The 14,757-nt window shown below is 31.1% G+C and overlaps 1 protein-coding gene across 1 annotated transcript in view; it reads left to right on the top strand.

Annotated features, from left to right (window-relative positions):
• Nucleotides 1-615: 615 nt before the first annotated feature.
• Nucleotides 616-14,757, top strand: part of LOC110999396 (lachesin-like) — a 111,013-nt gene continuing 96,871 nt past the window's right edge. Inside the window, exon 1 of the mRNA XM_022268425.2 lies at nt 616-758. The gene's annotated coding sequence lies outside the window, so the exon portion shown is untranslated. The remainder of the gene's footprint in view (nt 759-14,757) is intronic.

The raw sequence follows: 14,757 nt of genomic DNA, 5'->3' as shown, positions 1-14,757 counted from the left end.
GAAACAGGATTATATCAGCTTCTGTGTTCTATATGTAAAATAAAATAATTTTAATTACTACTAATTTACTCAACTAGTGCAATAATTTTAAAATATCCGCTGGTGTTTTTGCTATTATTATTGTTTTCCTGAGAAAATAATACTGTGAATAATAAAGTTTTAATCTACCAGTTTCCCAATTACATTCCCTTTATATCATAACTTTTATCAAAAAATATTTAGTTTATATTATCATCCTTCATGCGTTTGAAAAAATTATATTAAATTCCGCTTTCCGACCTAAGCTAGACGGCCGTGATGTTAAATACGTTAACGCAGTTCTTAGACGAAGGAAAAGCTTTTAATACGTTATTAATAACAGCCAAAAATCTTAAGATCAATTTACACATTAATCCACCAAGTCTTTTAAATAGCGGCAAACACACACATCCGAGCATGCGCAATTACGCACACATGTAAGGACTACTGAAGACAAATTCAGCACAACCTCCTGCACACAGACACAACCCGGCACACACGCAAAGCTAGTATACGGCGTTAGCGTTTACATGTACGTACGCACACTTCTAAATTTCATCCCCGGATTGCTATGTCCGTCAGTCTGGTTCCGGCAGCCGTAGTTGTTAGTAATCAAAGAGGTTAAATATTACGAACTTCGTAGTGAATTTGTACACGATAGTGTGACTTGTGATGTAACTTAGTGAAGTGAAGTGTGTGTTAAGTGCGATGAGTGGTTTGTTTGATTGAATATTAAACAAGTAAGTGTATATATTTATTATTTTAATAACTTTAAGACTATTGAAATAGTTAGGTTTATTATGAAGAAACACGCTTTACTTTACTTAAATTCATTTCTAGGATAATTATTACCAAACAGTATTTAAAAAAAAATATTTCCTAATATTTCTTATTTTCGGGTTTTTAAAAAATTAAATTTTCAAAAATTAATGTATTACTATGAATTATTTGAGAACTATAGTATCATCAAAAAAGTGTAAAAATATTAAAGAAAAATATTAAAAGCCCGTATTTTGAAACATGTACATTATACATGTAATTATTCATTTAAAAAATAAATTAAATACTTATAATTAAATACAGTTAAATACTTTGGCGAATACTTTGTTGATTCGATAATTACTTGATAATTACTCGGTGAATACTAAATTTATATAATTGCTCGGTGGTTTTGATATCATTATATACATACCATCATTATATATATATATACCAGCATTGCGGGTAATGATTTAATGATAGCATGCATTTGAATACATTTTGTTTCCAAATATAAATATTTAATTTTGTGAGTATAGTAAACTATTTGCGACTTTACTTAAGTATTGCTTTTGGTCTGTCTAATGTTTCTCATTGTACCTATAATTATTATTTACTACAAGTTCTTTAACCATATTCCTAAAAAATAAAAATAAAATAAAATACGTTTATTTTGGAACATAAGATCATCTAGGTATCACTTATTCCACGTCAATCAATTCGAACTTGTAGGCATCCCTACTCATCGACAAAGACAGAGGGTGTAGGCCGAGAGAAAAAACCCGGCGTAAAAAACTCTCGGTACTCTTTTAAAAAAGCAAATCATCAAACAATATTTAAAACAAATATATCAAATTAATTAGAGGCAGCCTGCCCAGTACTAGTCATTGTATATAGTCTATGAGTAAATCCAACCCGAAACAGTTATAGTTCTATTAAATAAATTTGCGATAGTTGTAAATCTCGTCTTAATTAGAAAGAATACTTTATATCGAAAGTAAAATTTATTATCATAATGAGATTTAATTAATTTATTTATTTATTCAATTACAGACAGGGCTAAACTCACAATAAAAATAGACTATAATATATACAATACAATTTGTATATATTATAGTCTATTCAAATATATCAACAAATTAATCAATGAAATATGATAGTCGCGTCTTAATGAGAGAAATAATGCCAATTAGAACGATAATAATACTTTAAAGAAGTAGACTAATTTTCTATTAAATAAAAGAATACATTGAGTAATATATTATTACATTCAATTGTTTATATATTTCCAACACACATACAGTACCTTTAATGCTGGCAGCATTTACTCATTGCGTTACCTTTTCATCGAGGGAATCATCAGCTCGGAGGTGACCACTACTATCAGTACTTATCGGATTCAGTAATTAATTAGTTATAAACAATTTGATTAAAGTCTTGTAAATCAAAGGATCAATTTTTATTGGATATTTATAGGCAGGAAAGCATAGATCATCAAGTCGTAAGTTCGAATCACGTGTACATCAAGTATTTTTTGTATGTCTTATTAAATATTCACTCGTACAGTGAAAGAAAACATCGTGAGGAAACCAATGTCGGACACAAAAAAGGGCGTGCGAGAGTCTGATCTTCCTATTAAGACAAAAATACGAGAACCAAACACACCTGATATCAAGAACAAGGGTTTTAGGGCTTTCTGATAACGCTTAATATTGAAATAAAGTAGTGTTTTTTCTTTTATCTTTTTTCCTTTTGAACATTGAATCCAATTTACATCTCCATTTGTAAACTGTTTAAAATAAAGATTTATTTTATCCTTAAGAAGCTTTTGATATGGCAATGAGATCTAAACAAAATTTTCGTACTAAATTTATTTTTGATGTAATAAATATTTTAGTAACTATAATGCGTTGTTCTATTCAAAATAATATTATTTTCAATTTAAATATGGTATTGTAATAAATTCCGGTTAAAATTTCTAATGAACGGTATATCTAATTACTATATAAATATTTTCTCAAAACGTAAGAAATTTACGAAAGATAAAATATTTTAAATGTCGAATTAATTCGATTATACCTGTTCACAAAGGAAATCGTGTCATATGCAAAGCTAAGATAATATTGTGACGCTATTAATTAATTAAATATAATATTTACTAATATAAATTAATATATAATAATATAAATAATAATAAGCTTATGGTATATTGTCTCAAAAACATAATAAAAGTATATAATCTAATTCCAACACATTTTAAGATTTAATTTTAGAATAATAAATAAATTTTCTCTGATATTAAAATGTTTTGATTTTTTATTGATTTTTTTAAGTTTTTTATTGTTATTTGGTCCAGTCGCTCGGAAGTTTTGCGTCTACATTTCGGCAATTCATTTGTCTATGTACTTACTACTTAAAAATCAAAAACCCGCACACTTAACAAAAGTAAACTTTCGTCTCTTTCTGCCAAATTGTGTTAACGCTGTAAAGATAAGACAAGATATATCATGAACTTACAAATTTAAATTTCGAATGCAAGGGAACAAAGGCTATCATTGGCTATTGCAATATCGACCGTTAAGTACAATGCATACTAATCCATAAAACCTCCTCATTGTTTCCTTTTTACAATCAATACAACTGATGCCCTAATTCCAGAGTAGGTCTTGAATAACTGCCAATATGTAATACTAATAATATGTTCCAAATTTGAAAATATTACAGTGGTTATAAGATTCTCAGTTATATATAAGGCTAAAGGCTGACTCATGTAAGTTGATCACAAACTATATTTTTGTTAATTGAAACACCTTTTAGCTAGCTGTAGTCTGATGTTTTGTCTTACAGAAGTGTTATTTTGATACAAAGATCATTAATATTCCATAAGAAGGTTAACTATTTCAAAAATTATTTTACACCGAAACCAGGAACCTACTGAATTTTATTTGCCGTGTGTAAAGCAAAAGATTCGTTTCCGAGTTACAAGGTACTCTCAAAATACATGTTCCGTTTTACTATCACTAACTTTAAAATCTCCTTCCACTACTTAAAAAACACAGATAATTGGTTATTATAAACATGTTGTTTAACGAAGTGTTTGTCTCTTTTATTTTATCACAAAGTGACATGAAAATGATAGCGACGAAACATTTCATAACTAAAGAATAATCAATAAACTATGAATAACTTTTGTGTAATTTTTAGATTAGATTTATTTAGTTATGCACTTTACCCTAAATATATATTTTTTAGTTTCGTCCATATTAGGGTTGCCTGAAAGAGATTGCTTGTTAGCGATAAGACTACCCGTTGCATGTTATATTTTTTATGTTATTTATGTAACGAATAATAATGATATGAAAAAAAAAATAGTTTCGCGCACCACCACTACGTGGAACCAGCTTCCCACTGCAGTATTTCGGAACGAATTAGACTTAGGGTCCTTCAAGAAAAGAGAGCACCAATTCTTAAAAGGCCGACAACACACTAGCGAGACTTTTGGCATTGAGAGTGTCCATGTGCGGTGGGTATCAATTAAAAACTTCTATTAAACAATAAAAAGTTACATTTTAATAGAGAGAGCTTTTCAATCACGTAGTCGTGTTTCCCGGTACAAACTAGTTCTGTTCTGTTATTGTAACATAAAAACTATCTCACATATTGGTGAACACATTACAGCCCTTTTGCGACTTTCTTCTTTCTTCTTTTTTATAGAATTACTAGCGGATCCGACAGACGTTGTCCTGTCTACACGTCTTTAATTTCAAAATTTCAATTTTTAATAAGCCATTTTGATGAAAATTATTATTCAAATGTTATGACAATATCTAACGATCCAGCACATGGTCACACACGATATAACACAATGATAACAAAACTTTTTTTAAATTTCGGGACAGACTACAATTAAAATTCGAATATTATTTAAAATTTGACACTGCGATGGTAGCGCCGTCTGTCGGATCCAATGTAAAACATTCCAAAATCAACAACAACTAATAAATTGAAAATTAATTAAAAAAACATTGTCCAGCGGACAAAATTGTGAATCTAAACCATTCCCAGATCCCCTTGAACACACACAAAAAATTTCGTCTAAATCGGTCCAGTCGTTTAGGAGGAGTTCAGTCACATACACACGCACACAAGAAATATATATATTAAGATATTCAAATTCAAAATCATTTATTAATTTTGGTAGCACGATGTCAATAAAGAAAAACATTTTAAATGCTTACTGCTTCTGATTTTAAATTTACTACCAGTTCTCAAATCAAGGGATAAAAAGAACTGCCAATAAACTCTCCGCCACTTAATTAATTATTTCTCTTAAAAGACAACAAATATGTTCCAGCTAGGAAATGTTTATTACAAAAGGTTTTCACGGTTAAAACCTTCCCTGAACATCCACAAATATTTCAAGATCATAATTAGCCAAAGCGCTCCAGACATTCTTGAGTTTTAGCGAGACAAACGAACAATTCATTTTAACTTATATAGATTTCTGTCCCAGGCCAGATAGGTATAAAAACGTGGCATTTAAAATAATATTTCTCTCGTTGTAATTTCCAAGCAATTTGTACAAAGTGTATAGAGATCTCTGTATAATATTTGCATTCATAAATAAGTATTTTCTGCATTTTGATGCTGTTTTATTTAATAACTTTTCATTTTAATAACACAATTTTATATTTATGTACTTAATTTCATATTATTAAAATTAAATTTTATCCAATTTTTAATTAAAGATATCATACGTGGAACATTCTCTCTCAACTCGGTTAAAAGCCCAGTTTTCTACAAATCTTTGAAGTAATAATGAAATAGGTGCAAAAAGCCCCAAGTCCCACAGTCGATTTACTGATATTAAAGATTAAAAAGCCCCCTAATCAATGTTTATGAGTTATAAGTAAATTCCTTTTTCATTAGGGAATAATAAAACAATGAAATATCGAGAACTGGGGCGCCTGAGCACTTATAATGAAAACAGAAAATTTATTTGCAATTCATTTTCACACCTAATAATTTTGTTGATTATTTTCGGACGGTTTGATAGGAAAATATTGGTTCTAGTTTTCAGTACTTCATGAGTCGAATTAACGGGCAGTCGTTTAATAACAAAATGTTTATAAAGGCTATGCATAATATATGTTAATGAAATTAACAAATACTGCTAATGCATTTAAAACACAAAATCTTGTGACGATAAACGTGCCCACGACGTAAACATATGATATATATGTTATCTATAATAAATAATATAAAAGTATTAAATTATTCGAATTCCTAATTATGCAAAAGCAGAGAATTAATGTATGGATTAAATATATTCTCTTGTATTACACATTAAATGGGAATCTTAAAATAATTTAAATCTTTAAATAAAATTGTTATCTGGGACCTAATAAGTCGACTTATATAAGTGATCTGCGCTTAAATCTGTTGTTTTAAATATAACCTTAAGCTTTCGTAAGCTTTCAACGCTGGAGAGCTTATTTAACCAAACACTGTATCATTTGTCTCTATTTCGGCTTGCATCGACCTACAAAGAACTTGATACCGTTAAATAAGTTTTCAAAATGCCTACATAAAAAGTAGCAGGGTTGGCTTAGTGGCTATAGCATGTGACTCTCATTTCAAAGGTCGTAGTTTGGAACCAGGGCTTTGTACAAATGAATTTTCTTTCTATGTACGCATTAAACATTTGCTCTAACTGTAAAGGAAACATGGACAAGGAAACCTTAAAGGAGTAGGAATTAAACCCAAAAAGTCGACGGCGTGTGTTTTTTTATAGAACAGGGGGCAAACGGGCAGGAGGCTCACCTGATGTTAAGTGATACCGCAACGGATGCCGATTACGTATTCACTATTTGACTGAGAATTGATTATGAAAGAATCTGAGGCCCAGACCAGAAAAAGGTAGCACCACTGATTTACTTATTTTTCAAGTTATTACAACCAAAAATTCATATACAACTTAGGGTCCTTCAAGAATAGAGCGTATATTCTTAAAAGGCCGGCAACGCACTCGCGAGCCCTCTGGCATCGAGATTGTGTAGGAATAATCATGGAAACCATGGGTGGTGGTATCACTTAACATCAGGTGAGCCTCCTGCCCGTTTGCCCCCTGTTCTATAAAAAAAATACAAATTTGCATTAACAATATCAACTAGACTTTGTTTAAATAATATCCGATTTAAATGCCGAAATCTGTTCTATAAGGTTCTGTTTTAATAAATGAGAGGCTTTGAGTTAAGAAGGCAATCTCTTTCAGAATGGTTACGTAATACTTTGTTTCACGAAAAATTCGTTTTTACATTCATTCCTCAAACAACATTAATGCAAATATTAAAATTGAATTTTTCATTTGGTCCTGTAACTTAATACGCTTAATCGAATTACATTTAAATTTAATTTAGTCTTTATCCTCTGGAGGTTGTTAAGGAAAGAACAGCCGGTTTTAAAAATCCGGCAACGTGCCTCGTAGTAAAAATCTCGCTTTTATCAAATCTATATCATTTTATAGTTAAATGATAGAGTTACATCAGCTTGATAGCTGGAAATCTTCTAGAGTCCGTTTCACAAGGCATTTTCTGTGGAAACTGTGGAATCGACTACCGGCGGGGGTCTTCCCTGAGAGATACGACCAACAATTCAAAATTCGAGCGTCAAGGGAGGTGCTCTTAAAGGCCGGCAACGCACTAAAAAATGGGTGTCTATGGGCTGCGCTGACTGCCTTTTTCGGCGTCCGTCGTCGTTTCCCCCCTGTTGTATAAAAAAACAGTTAAATGATACGTACAGAGCTTTTTACATATTAGTTACATAAGTACGAACCACTTTTTGAACAACATGTATAAACATGTTTTCCTTGTCATGTTCTCTGAATATCGAGGCTAAAGCATATTTATTACATACATTCTTATGGTAATTGAATTATTATTCATAAACACGCAACCCGGGACCTTCATACATCAAGTAAAGAGCCGAATTATGCTGAGATTACAGTAAGTAGCTGATGACGTTTAATTAGTTATCCACTAATGAGTATTATTAATGTTGAGCCATTTTCCTTATGTGAAGTGAAGGGTATGTCATATATAATATCTTTACCGACACATTGGTTTTATCAAATTACCAAATAAAGAACGATTGCTTGAAAACAATTTTTTTAAATTTTAATTATCTTTATAATCCTTTATCGTCATTTACAATGTATGCAGACAATTAAACTGAACATATCAATATTACAAAACTTTTATTCTTAGGCTTTATCAACAACGAAGTTATAACGAAAAAAGCCTGAACTGAGCAAGTTCTGAATATCACTTCCGGGCCGCTTTTTTGATCGACTTAGTTGAGCATCGATTTTAAGTGCCTGTTCGCCCTGTTAAAAAAAACTGGTTATATATATTTATTTATTAATTAACACTTTGTTGCATTATATAAAAGGAAAATATTAAACATAATTTAATGACAAGCAACTGGCGGCCTTATCGCTTTAGAGCGATTTCTTCCAGACAACCACTGTGAGTAAAGGAAAAAACCACTATGAGTATATTACATAAGGTAGGCAAGAAGTGCAAAAATACACATTACAAATAATAAAATAGGGGAAACAAAAAAAACATACTTAACAGAAACAAAAAGAAATAAAAATAAACTAAACTGATACAGGTTACATAAAACAAAACAAAAAGTAAACAGTGCACATGAATCATGACAATCAAATTCAAGACCAAACGAAAACCTCATTTGTTGATAAGCAGGAGTAAAAATTTGTGGTCATTATGGGGCAAAGATTAAACCAGATGACGTTTAGTTATAGCCCATAAAAATTGACGGATATTTTATCACCGAACCAAATAAGTGTGATCATCGCACCGTGACCGTTAGCGAAAATTGCTTCCTAACTTTGGATTTTCAGGTGGCTGCTGTGGATATAACGTTATCAAATTTTGTCCCCATTAAGAATTGGAGGGGAAATTAACACTGCCAGCAAAACGAGACTTGAAATCTAATAATTTAGACTTAATATCTTTTTATTTCTATCTCTCTTTAAATTTTTGTTCTTATTATCCAATACGTTGTCAACATATAGGATTAAATTTAAAGACGTTATTTCTTAAAAAAGACATAATGTGCCTTGCTTGAGAATAATACTTAGCATAACACTATCTTCATTCTTAAAAATAAACCAATAAACTTAAAAGTAATGATAAGAAATTAATTTAAAAGTACATAGTTATTTTTTTAAAAATAAGTGCTTCTCACTTATATATTAATTACTATTATATATATATATCGATTGAAATAATAACATCCTATACTGAACATATCAATATTACAAATCTTTTATTCAGGCTTCTAATTTTATCAACAACGACGTTATAACTAAAATAGCCTGAACTTAACTAACTATCGATCGACATTTGATCGACTTGGCTGAACATCGATTTTAAGTGCCCGTTATCCCAGTTCTATAAAAAACTTTTTTATAGAACTGGGCAAATGGGCAGGATAGGATGCTCCCTATTGATATAATATAATCATGGATGATATACCTAATGATATAAATACTGAAGTATTTTCGAACAAATTCAACTAAGGGTCCTTTAAATCTTTATAGGCCAGGCCGGTAACGGTAGTTTTAAGATTTTATTTATATTATTAGTTATTATTAGTAATTTGTTTTTTGTTTATTTTGTGGCCGTTTCTTTTGTTTTTCTTTTGATATATTGCTTAAGTTCTAAGGTAATTGATGTGTACGTGTAAGTGTGTTAAATTTGTGATGTAATATTTTCTTGTAATTTTTAGGCATACACATTGTTTTAGAATGTAAATAAAAATAAATAAAACGCACTCGCGAGCCCTCTGACATCGACTGTCCATGGATGGTACAACTTAACATTAGGTAAGCCTGCTGCCCCTGTTATATAAAATGAAAATAAAATATATGTATTTGACATAATATTATTTACTGGTGCGGTCAGGTATCAGGCTATACGAATACAATTTTTTTTCTTCTTGATTACTTTTACACATTACTTTTATGAAATAGTCAGATAAATATTTAATGGGACTTTAAATTAATATAGATAGATATACTGAAAGCATTTAATATGTAATCGCCTATTAACCAGGTATAAAAAACACCAAGTCACAAGATAAATGGTGCTCCAAATAAATGAAAATAGGTCGTACGTTGTTTTTCTCCGGAAATAAGGCGACAAATATTTGTTTCCGGTTACGTAAGCAATATCATAACAAGCATTAACTTGATTAAGGATGTTTTTTTTTTGTTTTGGCGAATTTAATAGTGTTCTTAAAATTATTGAAATTATTTATATGATCTGAATTTTCAGCATGCCTATCCTTTCTTCCAACACCAACCAAAAACTGACTATATCTCACAACAAACCCCACATATATAACATATTTTTATATATGTGGGGTTTGTTTACTCACAATATATATTTAGTATATAACAAAATACATGTCATATTGTGTCAATGACACATTTGTCATGGGTCATTAAAAAAATGTTAACATTAATTGAATCTAATTCAAGTTAATTCTAATATACCTAATAATTAACCTTATTTTTATTAATAAGCCTTTATTGCTGACACCCGACACATATACCTCTTCCAGCTGCTTCAATTATTTTCTGATGTTTGCTCTTCTTGTCCAAGTTGTGCCTCTTATATTTAAATACGAATTACACACTAATAAATGATGAAATATGAATATAATTATCGAATAAAGATTACTATATTCATATTTAAGTAAGTTTTATTTGACTGACATCTTTAAACGAGCGATTCTGTTTAAGTTTAATGATAAAACACGAATAAAATGACATTTTCTAGAAATTATTCCTAGCTAGATCGATTTATCGCCCCTGAAACCCCCTGTATACTAAATTTCATGAAAATCGTTGGAGCCGATTCCGAGATTCCAATTATATATATACAAGAATTGCTCGTTTAAAGATATAAGATATCGTCTGCCCATCGTTTCGTTTCCTCTTTTCCATTTTCCATCGCATGGTTGCCATTATGTGATTTTTTTTGTCCATTTCAAACTGTTTAGTTGCCCCTTCCAAAAGTTGGTTTCGTGTAGTGAGGATTGATAAAAAACTCCACACTTATCTTTAATCTTTGAAGTGTGGAGTTGAAGATTTAAAGTGTACAGAATACAATTTACAATATTTGTAAACATCAGTTAAATAATTATGCGTAAAGACAATGTGCTACCAGAATAAAATTACTATACAATATTACAATGTACTTCTGTGGCTCGGATATTGAAATTGTAGCTAGGTTAGGTCTTTCGTTTTTGGGATAGAATCAATGGAGACTGTATTTGCTGATAAATTATCAGCAGAATTGAATTGTCCCTTGCCCCAGTGGATATAATTAGGGGTAACGAATAAGTTTATTTTGGGACAATTTCGTATTCGTCAGGACAATCGTGAATTGTGAGGAAAAACTTTGTCATCACCAAATAATATTGTTTGGATGGCAAGTACGTAATCCCCTGTGTTCCAACTCAAAACAACTTTATTTTTCCATTCAAGGAACTTAAGATTTCACAGTTCCCTATTAAAAAGCCTGTTAAATAAAATTAATACATAATATAAAATCTATGATAAATCATTCAATGCTAACACTGAATCTTAGGCTTGAATATTATTGTTTTTTTTAATACAACATAAAGCAGGAGGAATGAACGTTAAGTAATATCTCCGCCCATAGGCACAAAAATTAACAAAGGGCTCTCAAGTGCGTAACCGGCTTTTTACAATTGGAACCAACGATCTTTTCTTTGAAGGACTCTAAGTCGAATTGGTTAGAAAACACCCCAACTGGTGCGCTGCAAAAATTCTCTTAAAACCGTTCAGTTCGACAGACATTATAATGTGCCTTACACTTTACTCAATGCAGGTATTATTAGTGACATTATATTGGAAAAAGATTCTAAATATTCTCAAAAGAATTAATGTTTGAATATGTCCCCTTTATTCTTAAGATAAAGTATAAAGGGACCCATTTTGGGTCATTTATCCTCGCATCAATGACGATCAATTATACCTACGCGATTAATTAGATACTCTTTTGACCTTAAATGACCTTATGACACAGCTATTCTTCAAAATCGGGTCAAAGTTATTAATGATCAGCAAGTGCCAGATTTGCTTAAATCTTTGGTTTTGCCTCTTTGATTGCTTTTTTGCTATGACAATAATTAAAGTCGAAATCTCTTTGGTATTTTTTTCCGGTCATATGCCTATTCCTACCTAAGCTAACTAGATGATCTTTAAGTACAAAGTTAGGGTTTGAACGGCCAAGTGTTTCTAAATCTCTTAAGTCTTCAGTTTAACACTCGGTTGCCGCTCGCACGTTTGTGTTTCTCAAACTCGACGCAAGTGTTTAAAAGTATGAAGTTTCTTGTCCATTTGTCTCCATGAAACTAACTTTTGGAAACTAGATTTTTTTAAATATTATTGATTTTGACTTTTAATAGTGTCTTTAATAGTCCTAATTGTCATAATTAAATAAATGATTTGACTTAAGGTGGCGCTGCCAGATTTCTTGGTGTTAGGTACTGTCAGACAAGATAGACCTACATACAAACTGTTGTATCAATCACAAGAAGGAAGTATTAGGGCATGATATTGCATCTATGTTAGTTAATTGATAATAGTATAAGCATTCACCGCCGTCGCCGGGGTTACCTGACCGCGCCTGGCCCGCGACAGACGCGAGTGGAACCAGATCGAGGAGGCCTATGTCCAACGGTGGACAAACCAAAACCTACCTAAATGATTATTGATAAATGTTAAAGTGTATTTTTTCTTAGTTCAAAATCAATGAAACTTATAATATATTATAATTAAGTTTTGGAAATGAAGATTATTTTTATTATTAAATGCATTGAAGAAATCTCTTAAAAACGCTCACACAATTACACACCCTCACACAAAAAACAACAACAAGTAAAGTATAAGTAATTTGTTATTTCATAATGGTCTTCGTATGTATGATGTAATCCGTTTATTTATTTATTTATCTAAAAAAAATATAATGTTATTACAAAAAAGGTGGCTAAGGCAAGTCGTTTCTTCACGATGATTTCGTTCACCGGGCATCGAACCTACGGTCTCAGGGTATCACACGCTGAATCCACAAGACCAACTCTGATCTTGAATTATCAATAAACTGTTAACTGTGAAAAAAACTTGAAACAAATTATTATTATTAAATAAAATCCCTACGAATAGTTAATGCAATTTAAAAAGCATGTTCGTGAATTATACCAGGTGTATTTAACTTAAAAGCTATTAAAATAATATGTTTAACGAACCATAGCCCACAAACCGGACGGCAAATATAAAATAAATTTAAAAAACCACAAAAATTTTGAATGGAAATATTTTCACCGATATTTTCGTTTATTTGAAGTGTTCTGTGAATTTTAATTATGACGCTCGTAATTTGGTGTGTTTAGGTACAATATTTGTGTTGTAAATATTGGTCGGGACGTCTTTTGCAGTGAATATTTTCTGTCTGATCGCTGACTTGAAGAGATGAGGCGAGGTGTAATTGGGTTTGTAAGCAGCTAAGTAAGAAGGAAAACTTAATATATTTATTGACGTTGTTTCTGTGTCAACGATTAAAAAATAGTGACTAAAACGACACGTAATTCCTAAGTTTCATTATCGTAGAGTATCAACTCGAAGTCCGTTCCTCAAGAGGAGATCTCTAGGCTGAGAGAGTCTGAGAGATAGAGAGGGTATTACTTAACATTAGGTGACGCGCCTACCCGTTTGCACCATATTTACATTAAAAAAACTAATTATGTATATCAAACTGTAATAAAATTATTATGAGTTAAGAGAGCTTGAAGTTATTAACAGTTTATTTGTCTACATTTCTATATGAATAATATCAAATTATTACACTTAGTAAGATCATTGCTACCTTAAAAATAAATTAGTAGCAACGTAATATGATCAGTGAAGCAGAAACAATATTGGTACTGCATTGAAAAAAATATAAAAATCTATATCATTTTACTTAATTATTTCCTTATTTTACAGTACGTTAATCCTAATACAATAGAAAACTATTACTATTATTATTTTGTTTATAGAACAGGGGGCAAACGGGCAGGAGGCACACCTGATGTTAAGTAATACCGGCCTTTTAAGAATTGGTACGCCCTTTTCTTGAAGGCCTATTTTCTTGACCGTAAGTAGAATTGATTCGGAAATACTTCAGTGGGCAGCTGGCTATTAATAAAAAAATCTAACTAAAATCAATATAAGCAAAAGAAGTATAAACTTGATACTTTTCTATGGACCAGTAATAGGTAAGTTTACTATTGAGACGTGAAGATCATTATGCGATAATCGAATGCATGCCCTTATAGATGAAAATCGTGTGCTTAACCAATCAACTAAAGCCTTAAATAGCTTTATAAGCGCTTTGATAAAAGCTCCGCTGGTGCTGGTTCATGCGGAAACTTTATTTTGAAGATCGGAACCTTTATTTATCGCGTCGGGCGTAATTCATCCATTCTTCAGCTATTTATTTTAGTAACTTCCAGATAGTGTCTAGTAATAGATAGAGTCTTTCTAGACGAAACGGATCGATGTTCATGTTTAGGCTTAAAATTAAATGTGTATAGCAAGGACCCTTATAATCCTAGGAATATATATAAAGTTTCGTAAAAAGGGCTTTGTGTATGATTTTTTTTAAACCATTACTTTATTCATTTTTTTTACAGAGTGCTCCCGTTTGATAGAAGGCTGTTCCAATAAAGAAATAAGGATGTTGTCGTCGGTCAGACCGTAAGGACCGACTTCGACGCAATATGCAAGCAGATTATATCTATAATTCATTAAATAGGCTGCTAAATATACGTCAGCAGTCGTATTTTTAGATTCTAGTGAGCGGGTGCTGCTTCGGAGACCTA

The sequence above is a fragment of the Pieris rapae genome, chromosome 18 (genome assembly GCF_905147795.1).
Source record: "Pieris rapae chromosome 18, ilPieRapa1.1, whole genome shotgun sequence".
NCBI classification, from domain to species: Eukaryota; Metazoa; Arthropoda; class Insecta; order Lepidoptera; family Pieridae; genus Pieris; species Pieris rapae.
This window is presented reverse-complemented; position numbering and strand designations above follow the sequence as displayed.